Consider the following 19,509-nt stretch of genomic DNA (forward strand, 5'->3'; position numbering starts at 1 on the left):
TCTTGAAAAACTTCAGAATGGCAATCAAAGGAATATTCCAAAGGTAGGACCTGAACCAAAAAAAATCTTTAGGAAAGATTCATGAGACAGAATGAATGGAGTGGCTGAATATACCAGAAATGGAAGAAAAATCCTAGAGTTAAGAGATGTATTTTTTCATTCAACAGACATTTATTAAACACAGACTGTGTCAAGTGCTATGTTATTTGCTAAAGTACACCAGTTTTGAACTTGGATCAAGACACATAATGCTAGGCAAACATAGACGTAATTTTTCTCCTCATGTGCTACCAACAAATTCTCCAGTCACCACTAGTACCACATTTCAACCTTTAAACGCACATACTTTACCTAGATTCTCATAAGTAAGAATGAGTGATAGTTGTTTTAAAAGTATTTCTCCCATCTGAATTTTTGTTTCTAAAGGAACAATAACTTAAGCCAAAGAGAACAGTAGAAAAGAATAATAAGGTTACAGGAAGGAAAAAGGAGACAGAGAAATAGGAGACAGAGAAGAACAAGATGGGGTAGAAAAAGATTATGGGGAAATACTCAGACCTTCTCATTCTCCTTAAACATACCCAGTACTAGCTATTCTACTGCAAAACACCAAGAGGCACAGGGACAGGCATCCTAAATTCATGATCAAAGATTTATCTAAGAATGTTTTTATTTTAATTTTTTGGGATGTGTGTGTGTGTGTGTGCGCGTGTGTGTGTGTGGCAACTATATTCTGATTTTATTTGCAAGGGCTAAGATTTAACTTTGCTTGAAGATATCTAAGTCAAAAAACAATAGGACAATAAATTCAAGTTGCTTTGAAACTTAGTTTTCTCCTAAAGAACTCTTACATCAAGGACAAAATCAAAACAAATGGGAAATATTTAGAAAATGACAACAATAACAAACAAAAGACTGTTAGCACCTAACAATAATGGCTAATATTTTTCCCAATTAACCCACATATCTAAGAAGCTCAGTGAGTAACAAACATAACAAAAAAATAAAACACACACACACACACACACACACACACACACACACACACACCCCAGAGAACATCACGATCAAATTGATGTAAAGTAGTAATAGACGCTAAATTCAAAAGGAGCCACAGAAGACACATTATGTACAGAATAAGAAAATTAAAAATGACAGCATACTTCTCATAAATAACACAATCCATAAAAAAAGTATTAGGAAGAAAAATGCCAACCTAGAATTCTATACCCAGCAAATACCTTTATAAATAAAAGGTAAAATAAACCATTTTTTAGGCATCAGAAAGCTAAGGGTTCACCACCTGCAGATCTGCACTATAAGAAATGTCAAGTAATTTCTTCAAGTGAAAGAAGATTATAACAGTTGGTAACTTTCAATCTACACAAAGGATAGAAGTGTGCCAGAAATGATAACATATATAAGTAAATACAAAAGCCATTTTTCTCATGGTTTAATCTCTTTAAAACACAAGTAACTACTTAATGCAAAAGTAATAAAAAGTATCGTGGATTTTAAAGTACATGGAAATAAAATACATGATAAAAATAGCACTCTAGAAAGGGGAGGGAAAATTGAAGTAACCTGTTGGAAATTTCTTATGCTATATATATATGAAGTTGTATAATACTGTTTGAAGATAGACTATAAAAATTTAAAGATTTATATTATAAATCCTAGAGCAACAACTGAAAAAGAACAGGCAAAGAGTTGTAGCTAATAAGCCAAAAGTGAAGATAAAACTTAATTATAAAAGAAACTCAATCATTCTAAAAGACTTAGAAAGAGGAAAAAAGAAACAAATATCTGATATAATAAATAGAAAAAAAATAGCAGGATGGCATATTTAAACTTCACCATATCAAAAAGTATACTAAATACAATTTATCTGAACATGTTGATTAAAAGAGCAAAAAAAATAATTTCAAAATGAAAAATGAGTCAATTCAATACGAATGTATAGCAATCCTATGTCTATATAGAACAATAGAACTTTAGAATAAATGAAGCAAAAAGTAAAAGTAGACAACCCCACAATTATAATTGCAAATTTTAACACTATTGACTCATAAGTGATAGAAAGAAGAGACAGCAAATTGGCAAATCATACAGAAAATCTGACCATCACTATCAAACAACTTGATCTCATTGATATTTATAGAACGTAGCATCCAAAGACAGTGCAATGCCATTAATTTCAAAGAACATACAACATAGTCCATAATCTAAGGCATAAAACGAATTTTTAAGTAATTTTACAAAGATTGAAATCAGATGACATCAGCAAGAGGGCAGAATAGGAAGCACCGGATATTCTCCCTCCATGGAGATATCAATTCAACATCAATACATGGAACAATTCCCTTGATGAGCAATCCAAAAGCTAGGTAAGAGTCTCCTGCATTCCAGAGAGGCATGGAACCAGCCACATCAAAACTGCTAGAGGAGTATACCTCACTCACTCACCAGAGCTCCTCACATCAGCACAGCATGGTGACTGAGGGGAAAATCCCAAGTCCTGGCTTCTCCCTGTGGAGAGAAAGAGAAGACTGAAACGTGCATTTAATGTGTAGACTTTTCAGGAGGCTACCTGAGGGACTAGTACTTGCTTTGCCTGAATCTGAGTGCTGGCAGAAAAGGGTCCCCAGTCAGGGGCCACTGAGGGGGAAAAAAAAAGTGACATTTTGCACTAGCACATACTCCCTTGCCATAGTCCTTATCCAAGGCTCAGTGTGGAATGAGTGGGAGAAAACTCCCAACTCCTGGATTATCCCCAGGGAGGAAAAGAGTTGAAGCATCCATCCAATAGTCTAGCTTGGGATTCAAGTGCTGCCCAAGGAACTGGCTTCTCTCTCACAAGTCTCAGAGAACTAAACTCGTATAAATGCCTGGGGGGCACTAGGTGGCTTACTGCTGCTCCAAAGAGCACATGGAACAACAAACAGGAAAATACAACTCAGCTGCTTTACTCACAGTGGGAAAAAGGGAAGAGTGGAGGGTTTGTCCAATATTCTGGATTTTAGGGTTGCTGCCTCAGGGACTGGTTTCTAATTTCTCCAACTCAGACTGTTGACAGGACCCAATGTACTCCAGATAACTGAGGACTTCTGAGAGCAAAAAACAGCTGGGCAACTTACAGCAACTCCAGAGAATCTACAGCACTACAAACAGATAACAGAGGGTGTAAGGATTTCTAAGCTTCAAGACAAATAAGTTTGTAAAACCTGTTTAATTGGGAATTTACACAGACAAGGCTGGAGAGAACATATCCACAGAAAGCTTGGAGAAGTCCCCAGAATCCCTTGTGGGGCAATTGGTAAAGATCTTTCTCTGTACTAAGACAGTCTATACAGACTGGAAGAGGTGTTTGATCCTAATACAAAGTATAAGGCATACAAAGGAACGGTAAAACATGACCCAAACAAAGGAATTAATATATCTCCAGAAACTCACCCTAAAGAAACAGAGATATAGGAATTACATGACAAAGAATTAAAAGTAACTGTCATAAAGATGCTCAATGAGCTCAGCGAAACAAGGCATGAATAAAACTGGAATGTTAACAAAGAGAAAATATTTTTAAAAACCAAGGAAATTTTAGAAGTGACCATAAAATAATTGAATTGAAAAATTCGGTAGAGGGGTTCAGTAACAGACTTGATCAAACAGAAGAAAGAATCAGTGAACTCAAAAACAGATCATTTTAAATTATCTAGTCAGAGGGGCAAAAAGATAAAAGAATGAATAAAAGTTAAGACAGTCTAAGGGAATTATGGGACACCACCAGCCAGAACAATATACTAATTATGGGAGTCCTAAAAGGAGAAGAGAGAGAAAGGGGAAGAAATCTTATTTGCAGAAATAATGGCCCAAAAAACTTTCTATATCTGGGTAAGGAAATGAGCATCTAGATCCAAAAAGGCCAACGGATTCCAAAGAGGATGAATTCAAAGAAGGATACACTGAAACACATTATAATCAAATTGTTAATAGTCAAAAACAAAGAGAGAATTTTGAAAGGAGCAAGAAAAAAGCAGCTTTGTCGTGTATAAGGGACCCTCCATAACACTATAAGCAGACTTTTCGGTAGAAACCATGCAGGACAGAAGGGAGCAGGATGATGTATTCAAAGTACTAGAACAAAAACTAACCACAAAGAACACTATCTATCTATCTATCTATCTATCTATCTATCTATCTATCTATAGCAAAACTGCCCTTAAATATTGAAGGAGAAATAATAAAGACTTTCTCAGAAAAACAGAAGCTTAGGGAGTCCTCACCACTAGAACTGCCTTTCAAGAAATGCTAAAAGGAGTCCTTTGAGGTGAAATGAAAGGAGAATAGATAGCACCATGAAAATATATGAAAGGATGAAGCTTGTTGGTAAAGGCAAATAAAGAAACAAATATAGAATACTGTAATACTATAATGGTGGTGAATCAATCACTTTTTTTTATTAAAAATTTTCTAATGTTTATTTTTTTTTTGAGAGAGAGACAGACAGAGTGTGAGTGGGGAGGGGCAGAGAGAGAGGAAGACACAGAATCCGAAGCAGGCTCCAGGCTTTGAGCTGTCAACAAAGAGCCTGACACAGGACTTAAACCCATGAACTGTGAGATCATGACCTGAGCCGAAGTTGGACACTTAACCAACTGAGTCACCCAGGCGCCCCTACAAGACTCACTTTAGATTTGAAAACACACATAGGCTGAGGGATGGAATAAGATAGTCCATGCAAATGGTAAACAAAAGAGTTCAGGAATGGCCACACTTATAATAGACAAAATAATCTTTAAACTCAAAGACTTTTACAGGAGACATAGAAGGGCATTATACAGTAATAAAAGGGTCAATTTACTAAAAATATATAACTGTAAACATATAGGAACCCAAATATATGAAGCAAAAATTGACAGAATTGAAGGTAGAAAGAGACAGCAACACAATACCAGTAGATTTCAATACACTTTCAATAATAGAACAACTAGACAGAAGATAAATAAGGAGGCAGAAGACTGGAATAACACTATAGAAGAAACGGACCCAACAGATACATACAGAGTATTTCACCCATTGGCAACAGAATTCACATTCTTCTCAAGTGTATTCAGAATATTTTCAAAGGTGTATTAGGGTCACAAAACACGTCAACAAATTTAAGAAAACTGAAATGATACCACATAGATTTTTTTTTCTGACCACATGGAATGAAACTAGAATCAAAGCAGAAGGGAAGCTCCAAAATTAACAACTATGTGGAAATGAAATAACGCATCCTGAGTAACCAATGAGTCAAAGAAGACATGAAAAGATAAATTAAAAAAATTTTGAGACAAAAACAAAACTACAATATGACAAAAGATGGGATTCAGCAGAAGCATTACTAACAAGAAATTTATAGCGCCAAATGCCCACATTTGAAAAAGAAGAAAGATCCCAAGTAAACAACCTAATTTTATATATCAAGGAACTAGAAAAAGAAGAATGAATGGATCCCAATAAAATCAGAAATGAAAGAGGAGACATTATAACTACTGATGCCAAAGGGAAAAAAAAAGGATTATAAGAGACTACTGTGTGCAATTAAATGCCAAAAAATGGATAAATTTCTAGACATATAAAATGTACCAAGACTGAATCATGAAGAAATAGAAAAATCTGAGCAAACATATAACTAATAAGGAGATTGAAACACTAATAAAAATCCTCCCAACAAAGAAAAGCCCAGGATCAAATGGTTTATTGCAGAATTCTATAAAACATCTATTTAGAATTAACATCAAGCCCTCTCAAACTCTTCCAAAAAATAGGAATGTTTCCAGACTCATTTTGTGAGGCTAGCATTATCCTGATACTAAAACTAGACGAAGACATTATAAGAAAACTATAGACCAATATCTTTGATGAATACAGATAACACTTAACAAAGTATTAGTGAACTGAATTTAATGACACATTAAAAGGCTCAATAAGCTATGACCAAGTGGGATTTATCCCTGGGAAGCCAGGATAAAAATTAATCAATGTGATACACGACATTACATAACAAAAAATAACAATCACATAATCATCTCAATAGATGCAGAGAAAGCATTTTACAAAATTCAATACCCTTTAACGATTAAAAAAAAAAAGTCAACAAACTAGGAATAGAAGGCAATCATCTCCACACAATAAAGTTCACATATGTAAAGCCCACAGCTAACATCATACTCAATGGTAAAAAGGCAAAGGCTTTCCTCTAAGATCAGTAAAAAGATAAAGGTGCCCATTCACCTCATCTACTCAACATAATACTGGAAGTCCTATACAGAGCAATTAAGCAAGAAAAAGAAAAGCCACTCAAATTGGAAAGGAATAAGTAAAATTATCTCTCTTCATTGATGATATAATATTTTTTTAATGTTTACTTTTAAGAGAGAGACCTGGGGAGGGGAAGGAAGACAGAGGATCTGAGGCAGGCTCCCTGCTGACAACAGAGACCATGATGTGGACTCATGAACCCTGAGATCATGACCTGAGCTGAAGTCAAACACTTAACTGACTGAGCCACCCAGGCTCATAATCTTGGAGAACACTAAAGGTTTCACCAAAAACAACAACAACAACAAGAAACCTCCCCCCAAACAAACACAGAAATACCTGTGAGAATAATCAAATTCAGCAATGTTGCAGGATACCATCAACACTCAAAAATCAGTTCCTTTTCTATACACTAACAATGAACAACCCAAAAAGGAAACCAAGAAAATGATACCCATTTACAATAACATCAAAAAGAATAAAATACTTGTGAATAAATTTAACCAAAGAGGTGAAGTGTATTTCAGCACACTGAAAACTATAAAATCATTGCTAAAAGAAATTAAAGAAGACACAGTAAATGAAAAGACATCCTGTATTCATGAATTAAAGGACTTAAAATTATTAAAAAGCTCATACCTACCCAAGTGGATCCAATGCATACTCTGCCAAATGGCAATTTTTTTTCAGAAATAGAAAAACTATCTGAAATCCAAAAGTTCATATGGAAGCACAGTTTTCAGGCCAAACAATCATGAGAAAAAAGGACAAAACAATCTTGAGAAAGAAAAAAAACTAGAGGCTTCACAGTTTCTGATTTAAAAACATTACAAACCTGCAGTAATCAAAACAATATGGCGCTGACAAGACAAACATATAAGCCAAAAGAACAGAATAGAGAGCCCAGAAATAAATCCATTCATGGATAGTCAAATAATCTTTAATAAGAATGCGAAGACTACACATGGGGAAAGGACAGTCTCTTCAACAAATTGTATTGGCAGTATTGTATTATATCCACATGCAAAAATGAAATTGAACTTACTTTACATTGTATACAAAAATCAACTAAAAGTGAATTAAAGACTTAAACATGTATCTAAAACTATCAAACTCCTAGAAGAAAAAATAAAGGGAACTCTCCATAACATTGATCTTACCAATGATTTCTTGGAAAAGATGCCAAAAGCACAGGCAATAAAAACATAACAGACAAGTGTGGCTATATCAAACTAAAAATCTTCTGCACATCAAAGGAAATAAGCAGTAGAGTGAAAATGCAACATAAAGAAAGGGAGAAAATACTTGCAAACCATATATTTGATAAGAGTCTAATATCCTAAACGCATATGGAACTCTTATAATTCAATAAAAAAAGATAATCCAATTAAATAATGGGCAAAGGACTTGAATAGACATTTCTCTAAAGTAGGCATACAAATGGCTAATTTGTATGAGAAAAGATGCTCAACATCACTAATCATCATGTAAATGCAAATCAAAACTATAATGAGATATCACCCCACCATTACCTATTAGGATGGTCATTAAAAAAAGAAATAAATAACAAAATAAATACAAGTTTTGGTGAGGATGTGGTGAAATTAGAGCCCTTGTATACTATTACTAGGATTATAAAATGTTGTAGCTGCTATGTAAAACAGTATGGAAGTTCCTCAAAAAAGTAAGAAATAGAACTACCATATGACCCAGTAGTCCCATTTCTGGGATTTATCTAAAAGAACTAAACACAGACTTTGAAGAGACATTTCTGCTCCCTTGTTCCTTGAAGCATTGCTCAAAACAGTCAAGATATGGATACCACCTAAGTGTCTGTCAACAGATGAATAAATAAAGAAAATGTTTTAACATGATATATAGGTACAATAGAATGTTACTGAGCCATCAGAAGAAGGAAATCTTGCTGTTTGTGAGAACATGGATGAAACTGGAGGACATTATGCTATGTGAAACAAGCCAGACACAGAAGGACAAATACTGCATGATTTTATTTATTTATTTATTTATTTATTTATTTATTTATTTATTTATGACAGTAAGTGAGCAGGAAAGGGACAGAGGGAGAAAGAGAGAGAAGAGTCTTAAGCAGGCTCCACACTCAGCATGGAGCCCAGTGCAAGGCTCAATCCCACAACCCTGGGATAATGACCTGAGCTGAAATCAAGAGTGGGACACTCAACCAGCTAAGCCACCCAGGCGCCCCTGCATGATTCCATTTATACAAGATGTCTACAGTAGATAAACTCAAGGAATAGAAAGTGGAAAGATGGTTGCCAGGGACTGAATGGGAGCAGGATATGGGGAATTTGGTATACAATGGATATAGAGTTTCAGTCATGCAAGATGAAAAAATTCTAGAGACTGGCTCCACAAAAATGTGCATATAGTTAACAATACTATAATATACACTTAATAATTTAATAAGTTAGATTTCATGTTATATGTTTTTACTACAATAAAAAATTTTGCAATCATATAAAGTATGATCTTTGTCCACAACAAAATTAAACTAGAATTCAATAACATGAAGTTATCCTGCAAATCCCATATACATGAAACTAAAACACCATACTTTTTAATACCCTTTTTGTCAAAGAAAAAATTACAAGGGAAATAAGAATATATTTCAAACTGAAAGAAAATAAAGACACAAGGGTATTAGATCCAGTTCCAGTCAGTAGCTAGAAATCACAACATACTGAATAGAGAAAATTTAATGCAAAGAATTATTAACTAGTAAGAGATGATTAACTGTAGAATATGAGACTAGCCAATGCAGAAACCATCTCTTATTTGTAAGCTGAGGGAGAATACACAAAGGAAGAGCTTAAAATTGGAAAGAAATCCACCTCCCCTAAAACTAGTATAAGTTTAAGACTTTGTTGGAGAGAATATAAATGCTATAGGAAGCTGCAACCTGCCTGTGGCAAACAAATTTGCAACAGGTTGAATCCACAGCTAGTCAGTAAGAAGAGCCACTGAGTGTCTAAGATGCTCAACAGAGAGTGCAGGCAGACTACAGCTATTCTATCAGGATTACCTGCATAAAGACAATAAAAGGAGTTGAATTAGTGTTGGCTGGCTAGAGCTGGTGCTAAGAAAGAGCTTATATGATGGCCAAGAAATTTACTGTAGAGTATTATGGGGCCACAGTTGATCCACTATCAGCAGACCAAGAGAAGTTCACTGTAGCGATGGAGTATCTCATCTTCTTTGCAGAAAGTGTCCCCCATTGTGTGCTGGTAGTATGGAGTTGTTCCACTAGAAACAACCCACATGAATGCTGGAAAATTCACTGATGGTTGGCCATTGTCAGGCCTCCCTCATATCATTGGTTGCTATGGGAGAAAAATAAAATCATACCAGAATGAAGACTATTTCTTTTTTGTCTTTTAGTCTTCTACTAGAACTCACTACTGACAAACCTAACACTGTGCCAACTCATCAAAGGCAAATTTACAGGGCTCATCTTCAGTTTCCCAAAAAAGAACAAAGAACGGTGGATATAAAATGAGAAACAATAAATTAATAAACAGCATAATATATCAAAATTTGTGGACTATAGCAAAAACCAGAACTTAAAAAAGGTATTTACAATGAAAAAAGAGCATATATTAGAAAAGAAAGCAAGGTTTCAAATCAGTGATATAATCTTCCATATTAAAAACAAGAGCAAGTTAGGGCACTTGGGTGGCTCAACACCCAAGCATCTGGCTCTTGACTTCAGCTCAGGTCATGATCTCATCATGGCTTGTGGGTTCAAGCCCCACATCCAACTCTCTGCTCTCAGTGCAGAACCAGCTCTGGATCCTCTGTCTCTCCCCCACTTGCACTCTCTGTCAAAAACAAATAAACATTTAAAAAAAGAGCAAATTAAACCAAAGTGAGCACAAAAAAGGGCACAAATAAAATAAGCATAGAAATCAGTGAAATAAAAAATAGAGATAAAATGGGAAAATTGATAAAACCAAAAATTATCTTTTTGTAAGTATCAATATAATTAATCAACTAGCCAGACTGAACACAAAAGAATATCAGAAATCAAAGAAGAACACTACTACATATCCTACAGAAATTAAAAAGATAATAAGAAAATATTATAAATACAGTCCTATATCTATAATAAAATATAATTCATAGTTCTAAAAAACCTTCCACTAAGAAAACCCTACGACTAAATGATTTCACTGGTAAATTAAAAAAAATTTTTATTGACACCAAGAATTCTACACTAATGTTCAGAAAATGCTTGAAAAGAAGGGAATATTACCCAACTCATTTATGAGGTAATCAGCAACTTGATATCAAAAAATAACAAATACTTTACAAGAAAGAAAACCAAATCCGAATATCCTCCCTGAACATAGACACAACAATTGTTAATTTAAGAAAAGCAAATTAAGAAACACACAATAAAGTAACATATCATAATCAACTAGCTTTATCTTGGCTTTATCCCAGGAAAGTAGGCTAGTTTTACATTTGAAACTCAATCCGTGTAACTATCTCATTGTTTATAAGAATTAAAAAAAAAAAACAACACTATATGATCGTATCAATAGATGCAGAGAAAACATTTGACAAATTTCAACACCCATTCATGACAAAAACTCTCAGCAAAATAAAAGTAGAAAAAAATCTCCTCAAGTTAGAAGAGAACATTTAAATAGTTTTTACTACAGCTAATTTAATACTTACTGATGAAAAACTAAAAGCTTTCTCTCAAAGACCAGTACCCATTCATAATAAAAACTCTCAGCAAACTAAAAATTGAAAGAAACTTTGTCATTCTGAAAAGAACTACAAAAATCCTACTGCTGACCTTATACTGAATGTAAAAGAGTAAAAGACCATAAACAAGGCAAGCACTATGGCTCTCACCCATTCTTTTGAACACTGCACTGGTAGCTCTAGCCAGAGCCAAAGGCAAGGAAAAGAAACAAAAGACAAACACAAGTAAAAACTTCTGTATTAACAGATGCCATAATTGTTTATGCTGAAAATCCTAAATAACCTACCAAAAACTTACTAGAATTAATATGTGAATTAGCAAGATCACAGTATAAGAGCAATAGTGAAAAACAAAACAAAGAAACATACACACAAAAACACTTCTATCTTAAAAATCAAAATATTTCAAGAACATAAAATATAAATTATGGATTAAATTGAAGCAAATACTTGCACCTCCTCTGAAAATTATAAATAAATGCTGAGACAAATTAAAGAAAACTTAATAAATGGAATATGTGCTATGTTTATTGATTAAAAAAAAAACATGATATTGCCCCCAGATTGATTCTACCAAAGTGTCTCCTCAAATTGATCAGTAGATTTATTTGTTGAAATTGGCAATCCCGATCCAAATTCTAGTAGGTTTATTCATTGAAATTAGCAATTTAATTCTAAATTTATGCAGAAATTCAAAAGAATCTTGAATAGTTAAAAACAATTTTGATAAAGAATAACAAATTTGGAAGACGTAAGCTATCTGATTTCAAGACTTACTTTACTTGTATAAAGGTAGACATACAGACCCATGGGCCACAATGGAAAGAAGAGATATAAACACATATATAACCAACTGGTTTACAACAAATAGGTCAAGGTAACTCCAAGAGGAAAGGATAGTCTTTTCAACAAATGCTACATAAACAATTGGATATTCATATGCAAAACAAACAAACCAACCTTCCTTATCTCATACAATGTAGAAAAGTTAAATTCTAAATTCACACTACCTCTAAATAACAGAGCTAACTTCTAGAATGAAACAGAAAATCCTTGTGACCTTGAGTTAAAGATTTCTCAGATAGAAATAAAAAGCATAAATGTTAAAAAAAAAATGCTAAATTGGACTTCATCAAAAATGTTAAAAATTGCTCTTCAGAGACATCATGTAAAAAATAAAAGGGCAGGGGCACCTGGGTGGCGCAGTCGGTTAAGCGTCCGACTTCAGCCAGGTCACGATCTCGCGGTCCGTGGGTTCGAGCCCCGCGTCAGGCTCTGGGCTGATGGCTCGGAGCCTGGAGCCTGTTTCCGATTCTGTGTCTCCCTCTCTCTCTGCCCCTCCCCCGTTCATGCTCTGTCTCTGTCTGTCCCATAAATAAATAAAAACGTTGGAAAAAAAAATTTAAAAAAATAAATAAAAATAAATAAAAAAAAGAATAAAAGGGCAGGTTACATACTGATAGTATTTTCAAAATATGTGTCTGATAAAGGACTTCCATATGGCATATATAAAGAATACTTTCAAATCTACAATTTAAAAAAATAAATTACAGCTGAAAAATGAGGAAAGATTGGACAAATTCATCAAAGGAGATATGCAAATGGAAGATAAGCATACATAAAGACAGTAACTGTCAATAATGATTAGGCAAATGGAAATTAAAAACACAATGACATATCACTACACACCCACTAAAAGACTGACAATTTCAAGTGCTGAAGAGGATATAAAGCAACTGAAAATTACATGTATTGCTAGTGGAATGCAAAATACTCATCCACTTTAGAAAATAGTGACAATTTCTCATGGACCAACTCCATGTCTCTACTCCTAGGTTTACTTCTATATATATAAATCCTTAAATCCTGATGGGGGTGGTAGTTAACCAACTGAATCTGTCAAAACTTATCAAATCATACTCTTAAAGTTGGTATATTTTTGTATGTATATTACATGTCAATAAAAGCTAATTAAGTTAAAAAATCAGAGCAGCCCAAAGCCTCATCACCTCCTATTTATTTTTATATTCCCAAAAGGAACCAAGTGAGAGGCATCCTTTTGATTCTTTTCCTCTTGAGTAATAAAGTTCTTGGTGTTCTGATGTTGGGTTAATCTTAAGGTGTCTCTGACATGTTTCGATTACACATTCTACTTCAAACTCCTGTGGCCTTACAGAAACAAAAGGAGCTGTTAGGGTACAAACAGACACTCAATAGTTAATATGATTATTATTTTTTTAATTTTTGTTTTAATTCTTTATTTTTGAGAGAGAGACAGAGTGTGAGAAGGGGAGGAGCAGAGAGAGAGGAAGATACAGAATCCGAAGCAGGCTACAGGCACTGAGTTGTCAGCACAGAGTCTGACGTGGGGCTTGAACTCACAAACTGTGAGAGAAACTCTGATGCTTGTGACTGAGCCACCCAGGTGCCCCAATAGTTAATGTGATTACTATTGTCTAGGGTAACGTTTCAAAATGAATGTTGCAAAGAAATGCTACAAACTGGTAGACTGAAAATGTATCATCATAAATAGTGTTTTAAAAAGTAATATCAATTGTTTCTTTGTTGGAATACATAATCGTCAGTCATTGGTTTCCCTGAAAAAGCATTAACTTTCAAGTTATTTTCACTCTTTTTCACTGGGGATGCTTGAAATTTTATTCTGTTGATTAACTGAGAAATCTAATCTCAATATCTACCAAAGCCTAGAATTGCTCATGCTAGAAAATCCTCCATATTACAGATATTTTTTCTGCCATGCTTATTAAGCATTATATTTAATTTGTTTTTGTGTTTGTATAAGATTTCAAATCACGTACTGGTATTTGGATTTTCTGTGATTTGAAAATAACCTGTAATTAAATCACTTTTGAGTTTAAATAATAATCAGCAAGACTACATAGGATAAGCTATATAGAATTCAGTCTCTTAAAAACTGTGTTAAAATAAAATCACACAGAATTCATTAAAAAAAAAACTAGAGTATATTATATCAGAAATTCTATTTCTGTCATTTTTCTAACATAAAAAGGGGAGTAATTCTGAGACTAACTGAAAATGCATACTGAATGAAAACACTTACCTATGAAATTAGGTATTTTCAATTCAGATCTCTATTTGGATAATATGCTTTCCATATTCACACACATTATAATCTTGTAAATATTTTGTGCCCAAGTTTGCGTCCTCATGAAGAAAAATAATGAGTTATGAAGAGAAATAAAACAGATCTTATTACTCCCCGGTTTGGTGTTTCAACGATCAGCTTATCTCTTCCTCTTAAATGTCTGGCTGCATTTTGGTATAGAAAGTTCAGTATCAAGGGAATATATGGGGCTAAAGCTGTACACAGATGTTCACATTTTAACTGTAGTTTGGTTCCCATACTAAGGGTCTTGTCCTCACTTTCCTACTTGCACACTAATTTGTTCAAATCCTGCCTTTTGAGCAGCATTATCTACATTCATCATATTTATAGCCCCCTGAGAAATCCTTTGTCACTGTACCCAGCCCTATTGCCATACTTGTACCTTGGCCTGACTTGCCATGTGGAACGCCAGAGGTTCACTTCGGGAAGGGAGCTCATTGTTTGAATGGACCACATCAGACCCGAGAGAAAAGGATCCCTGTGACCATACAGAATTGGCTCATCAGAGGAAGAGCAGAGATGTGGAGCTGCATGAAAGAGAGAGAGAGAGAGAGAGAGAGAGAGAGAGAGAGAGAGATTGAGAGGAGAGGTGAATTATTTTGTAGTGGAAACAAAGCCAAATGGATTGATAGGGTTCAGGAGCCAGCAGGAAGGTATTGCTGAAGTACAAGCAAGTGATGTCTAAGATTGATGGTGTTGAATTGGGCAAAGCTGCCTGAAACAACAGTGATATTTTCTTTATTTCTCTTGGGGAGGTAACAGGGTCAAGACCTAAACATTGTATATGAACCATTTGGCCATTTTAAACAAATCAACACTCTCAAATCATATCCCGCCCTACCCTAAGGTTCATCTGCCCTGTGTAATCCTTCGGTTACAAAAAAGCACTTCAGAACAAAAACTCAGGCCAGTTGTGAAGACTTCTTTCACCAAGGCCCAGCCTCCAGGCTAAATGGGAGAGTTCTGCCAGCCATCAAACTTAACAGCCTTGAAACATATGCAACATTTCTCTAAGCAAATTGGTTCCTTAATATGGTAAAATGTGCGGCACCCAAGGGGAAATGCTGGTGATCTCATAGCCCAAAACTCATGGAGTCACAGCGCTGTATTCCTGAAAAGCACTCATACTTTCCACTTTGATAAAACCAGAAGCAAATACGAGAGTCAGTAGGTTTTGACATCCATTGTTCATTCTCGCTGAACTTTTTCTCTTATATAGCAAAGCACAGTGGTTTAATTCATAGCTTATAAGATTTTAAAAATATAAACCATTCAAATTTTTTCTATATTAATCAGTGGTTTCTAAAGATCCACAGGGATAAATAAACCTTGCAAGCTGGCAGGGATTTTTTTTTTTTTTTTTTTTTTTTTTTTTGTGGCATAACCACTGGTAGTTATAAACAGTAAACAAAACATAGTAACCATTTTAAGCACAAGAGATTGCTGTATCACAGGGGGCATAAATCATTAGCTTAATAATTTCAGCAGCAGTGTCTCCAAAGCAAAATTAAGCCAACAGTTCCCCCTGTGGCAATAATGAAGTACTGTAATGTTAAAAGGGGGGGGGGGGAAGCAACCAAGAGAAGGCATTATTGTGCCTTGGAAATGATTGAAAATCCAAGTTCGATAAATAACTGTAGAACTCTTGTCTCTGTCCCGCTCTTTTGAGAGATGGGAGAGGGGTTGCCTCCAAACCCCACATCTACTCTTGTAGACAGTTTGACAAGCACAAAGGCACTTTCATTAAAGCCCCCAATGGCTAGGATGTGCTGTAGGTAGGGCATGAATGTGATGACATATTACCATTGAGAAGATGACAAATTTCTCTCAGTTGCATAGGCAGACATTATTCACAGACTTAGAGCCAAAAGAATGTGAGGCCCAGGATAGGACAGAGACATGACCAAGCTCCTCTCTCAGGGGCTCTCAAGCTACATACAAATAATCTGAAAGAAAACACCTTCCAATTCTGAGCTGGGTCACTGGACCTAGCCACAGAGTTAAGCCATCCTGCCCACCCCACCTCCCCATGAATTTTCCCAAGTGCCAAAGTTCATTTTTTTTAACTGGCTAATGATTTGTTCATTTTGGAAAAGTGTACTTGGCTATGGGACATTATCAAACAAGAGGGATCAAGAAGGTCTCTGTTGTGTTAATACTATAGAACCTTCATTTTTCACCTTGATTTTTTCATCCATTTTATGAAATTAGTATAATCTTGTCATTATCCTTAAAAAAGAAAGCTCTGATTGAAGACAGTTTTCTTTCCCTCAATAATATCATTTCTTTAAGGTAGCACTTTACCTACTAACAACATTCCCTATGTTTTTGGAGCACCTGTTATGGACACAATGATTTCTTAAGAATATATTTGGTTTTAAAAATTATATGATTTGGGGCGCCTGGGTGGCTCATTCGGTTGAGCGTCCGACTTCGGCTCAGGTCACGATCTCACGGTTCGTGAGTTCGAGCCCCGCGTCGGGCTCTGGGCTGATGGCTCAGAGCCTAGAGCCTGTTTCTGATTCTGTGTCTCCCTCTCTCTCTGCCCCTCCCCCGTTCATGCTCTGTCTCCCTCTGTCCCAAAAATAAAATAAAAACGTTAAAAAAAATTAAAAAAAAATTATATGATTCACTCAAGCAGAAGCTGTATTATTTGCACAAAGTTAAGTACCAGGTTGACTATTTTACTCAGAGGATTGAGGTGGTGATTTGTTTGACAATATAGGGATATAGATTAAACTAGAGTGTATAGGGTCAGAGTCCCCTTTATGGGACGGACACACTGAAGCACTTTAGAAGTGCTTGATAAATGTTTTTTTCCCCTCATTCTTGTTATACTTTGTTTTCAACTATGACACTTTAGACAAAGTCGTCTTAAAGAATCCAATGACTTTTTTCAGATTTATTTATAGATATACTTTACTTTGGATACCCACACTCTCTTTGATTAATCTGAAATGAGAAAACTGGAAGGAGTGATGGCTTTCTCTGCAGCTATTGAAAAAAATATTTTTTCACCTTTTAAATAAATTACTACATTTTTTCAGTTCTCTTTAAAAAAGAGAGAGAGAGAGAGAGAGAGAGAGACATCTAGCACAATCCCTATATCATATACTGTAAGTGTGACATTGTAAGTATGGCATGGAAGTAACCTTGAGTGCACAGTAGTGAATAGTCATTTCACTAAAGGTCAAAAAGGTCAAAGCTGGATCCTAAGTAAAACTGTGAGAGAAATGTGTTTGTCTTTATTGCTCCTTTCTCCCTTTTCCAGGATCTCCCTTCTTAGCTCCTCAGTGTTCCACCTGACCTTTTCAAGCACTCCACTGATTAATGCCACCATTCTTATTTAAATTTGGTGGCTTCCAAGGCTCTTCATACTTCAGGCTAATAATAGGATAAACACAAAAGGAGGATTTCACACACCTAACTCCAGTAGCCAGAGGTAAACCTATCTGACACAAAGTGCAAGAAAAAGCTAAGAAGGAACCTACCCAAAGTCAGCTAATCAGAATGGATTGCTAAAACTCTACTGTAATAGGCCACAAAGATCCCCCAACCTGAATAAGCATCAAAATTGACCAGCAGTATTCAGAGAATGGAAGATCATATTTGAAATCATGTGTCTGATAAGAATCTAGTATCCAAATATACAAAGAAATCTTACAACTCAACAATAAAAAAGCAATTAACCTAATTTAAAAATGGGCAAAGGATTTGAATAGACAGTTATCCAAAGCAGTTACACAATTTACAAATAAGCACTTGAAATGATGTTCAACATCGTTAGTCATTCGAAAATAATATGCAAATCTAGACCACAATGAGGTGCCCACTTGACACCCATTAGGAAGGCAATAATCAAAAGATACACAGCAGCAAATGTTGAGGAGGGTGTGAAGAAATTTCAGTTTTCGAAACTTACTGGTGGGAATGTAAATGTTGCAACTGCTTTGGAAAAACTGTTTGGCTGTTTCTCAAAAAGTTAAACATAGAGTTACCATATGTCCCAGCAATTCCACTCCTAGATATATGTCCAACAAAAACTTGTACACAAATTTTCAGAGCACCATTATTCGTAATAAGTAAAGAGTGGAAACAAGTCAGATGTATATCAACTGATGAATGGATAAACAAAATATGGTGTATCTATGATGGAATAAAATCCAAAAATGGAAATGAAGCACTGGGACATGCCACAACATGGATGAACTTTAAGGCATGCTAAGTGAAAGAAATCATACATAGGACACCACATAATGTATGTCCCATTTATGTGAATTGCTCAGGACAGGTGAATCCATAATGACAGAAAGTACATTAGTAGTTTCCAAGGGGCTGAAAGGAAGAGATAACACAGTGTGGCTGCTAACTGTACAGTTTCTTTTGGGGGTAATGAATTAACTGGGAATGACAGTTGCATACCCTTATGGATATGCTTTAAAAAAAGTGAAATGTACACCTTTAAAAGATGAAATTTATGGTGGGTGCACTGTATCTCAATTTTGTTTAAGTAATAAAGGAAAAGTATTAGTTGCCATTTCTGTTTCAACCTACCTCGACAAAGCTAGTAATTCCCCTTTCCTCTTGCTCTGATTCAATGCAAAACAGGGTTCTAATTAGATAATATCTTTATTTCCTGCTGTGCCTAGAAATGCCTCAGATCCCTAAAAAGTCAAATTGGCCATAGGTTCCTATAAAGAGATTACAGAAGACAATCTGAATGGTATGTACCCCTGTACTCAACCACCTATTCCTAATTTCAGTGGCCATCTTTCTGGGAATACACCCCAACAATCTCCCTTCTCTTACTCTCCTTGATTTTTCTTCAGAGGATTTATAAAAATGAGACAAATCATGTATCCATTTCTTGTTTGTTGCTTGCAGCCTGTCTTCTCTTCTAGAATGTAAGCCCCAGGGGCGCCTGGGTGGCGCAGTCGGTTAAGCGTCCGACTTCAGCCAGGTCACGATCTCGCGGTCCGTGAGTTCGAGCCCCGCGTCAGGCTCTGGGCTGATGGCTCGGAGCCTGGAGCCTGTTTCCGATTCTGTGTCTCCCTCTCTCTCTGCCCCTCCCCCCGTTCGTGCTCTGTCTCTCTCTGTCCCAAAAATAAATAAACGTTGAAAAAAAAAAATTTTAGAATGTAAGCCCCATAAACCAGGAAGTTGGTTTTGTTCACTATTGTATCCGACCACCTGGAACAATGCCTGGCACAGAGCAAGGAAAGCACTGAAGAAATTTTTGAGTGAGAAAATTGGAGTAAGTTTCTTTTTTCCTCATCAGATGATAAGGAAGAATAAAAATGGTA

General features: G+C 35.5%; 1 long non-coding RNA gene across 3 annotated transcripts in view; it reads right to left on the reverse strand.

Annotated features, from left to right (window-relative positions):
* LOC121020900 (uncharacterized) overlaps nucleotides 1–19,509 on the reverse strand; it is a 394,994-nt gene that overhangs the window by 299,441 nt on the left and 76,044 nt on the right. For all 3 annotated transcript variants that reach the window (XR_005786346.1, XR_005786347.1, XR_005786348.1), the window contains exon 4: nucleotides 2,467–2,529. This is a non-coding gene — a long non-coding RNA (uncharacterized LOC121020900). The remainder of the gene's footprint in view (nucleotides 1–2,466; nucleotides 2,530–19,509) is intronic.

The sequence above is a fragment of the Herpailurus yagouaroundi genome, unplaced genomic scaffold (assembly GCF_014898765.1).
Source record: "Herpailurus yagouaroundi ecotype Mexico unplaced genomic scaffold, PumYag 253, whole genome shotgun sequence".
Lineage (NCBI taxonomy): Eukaryota > Metazoa > Chordata > Mammalia > Carnivora > Felidae > Herpailurus > Herpailurus yagouaroundi.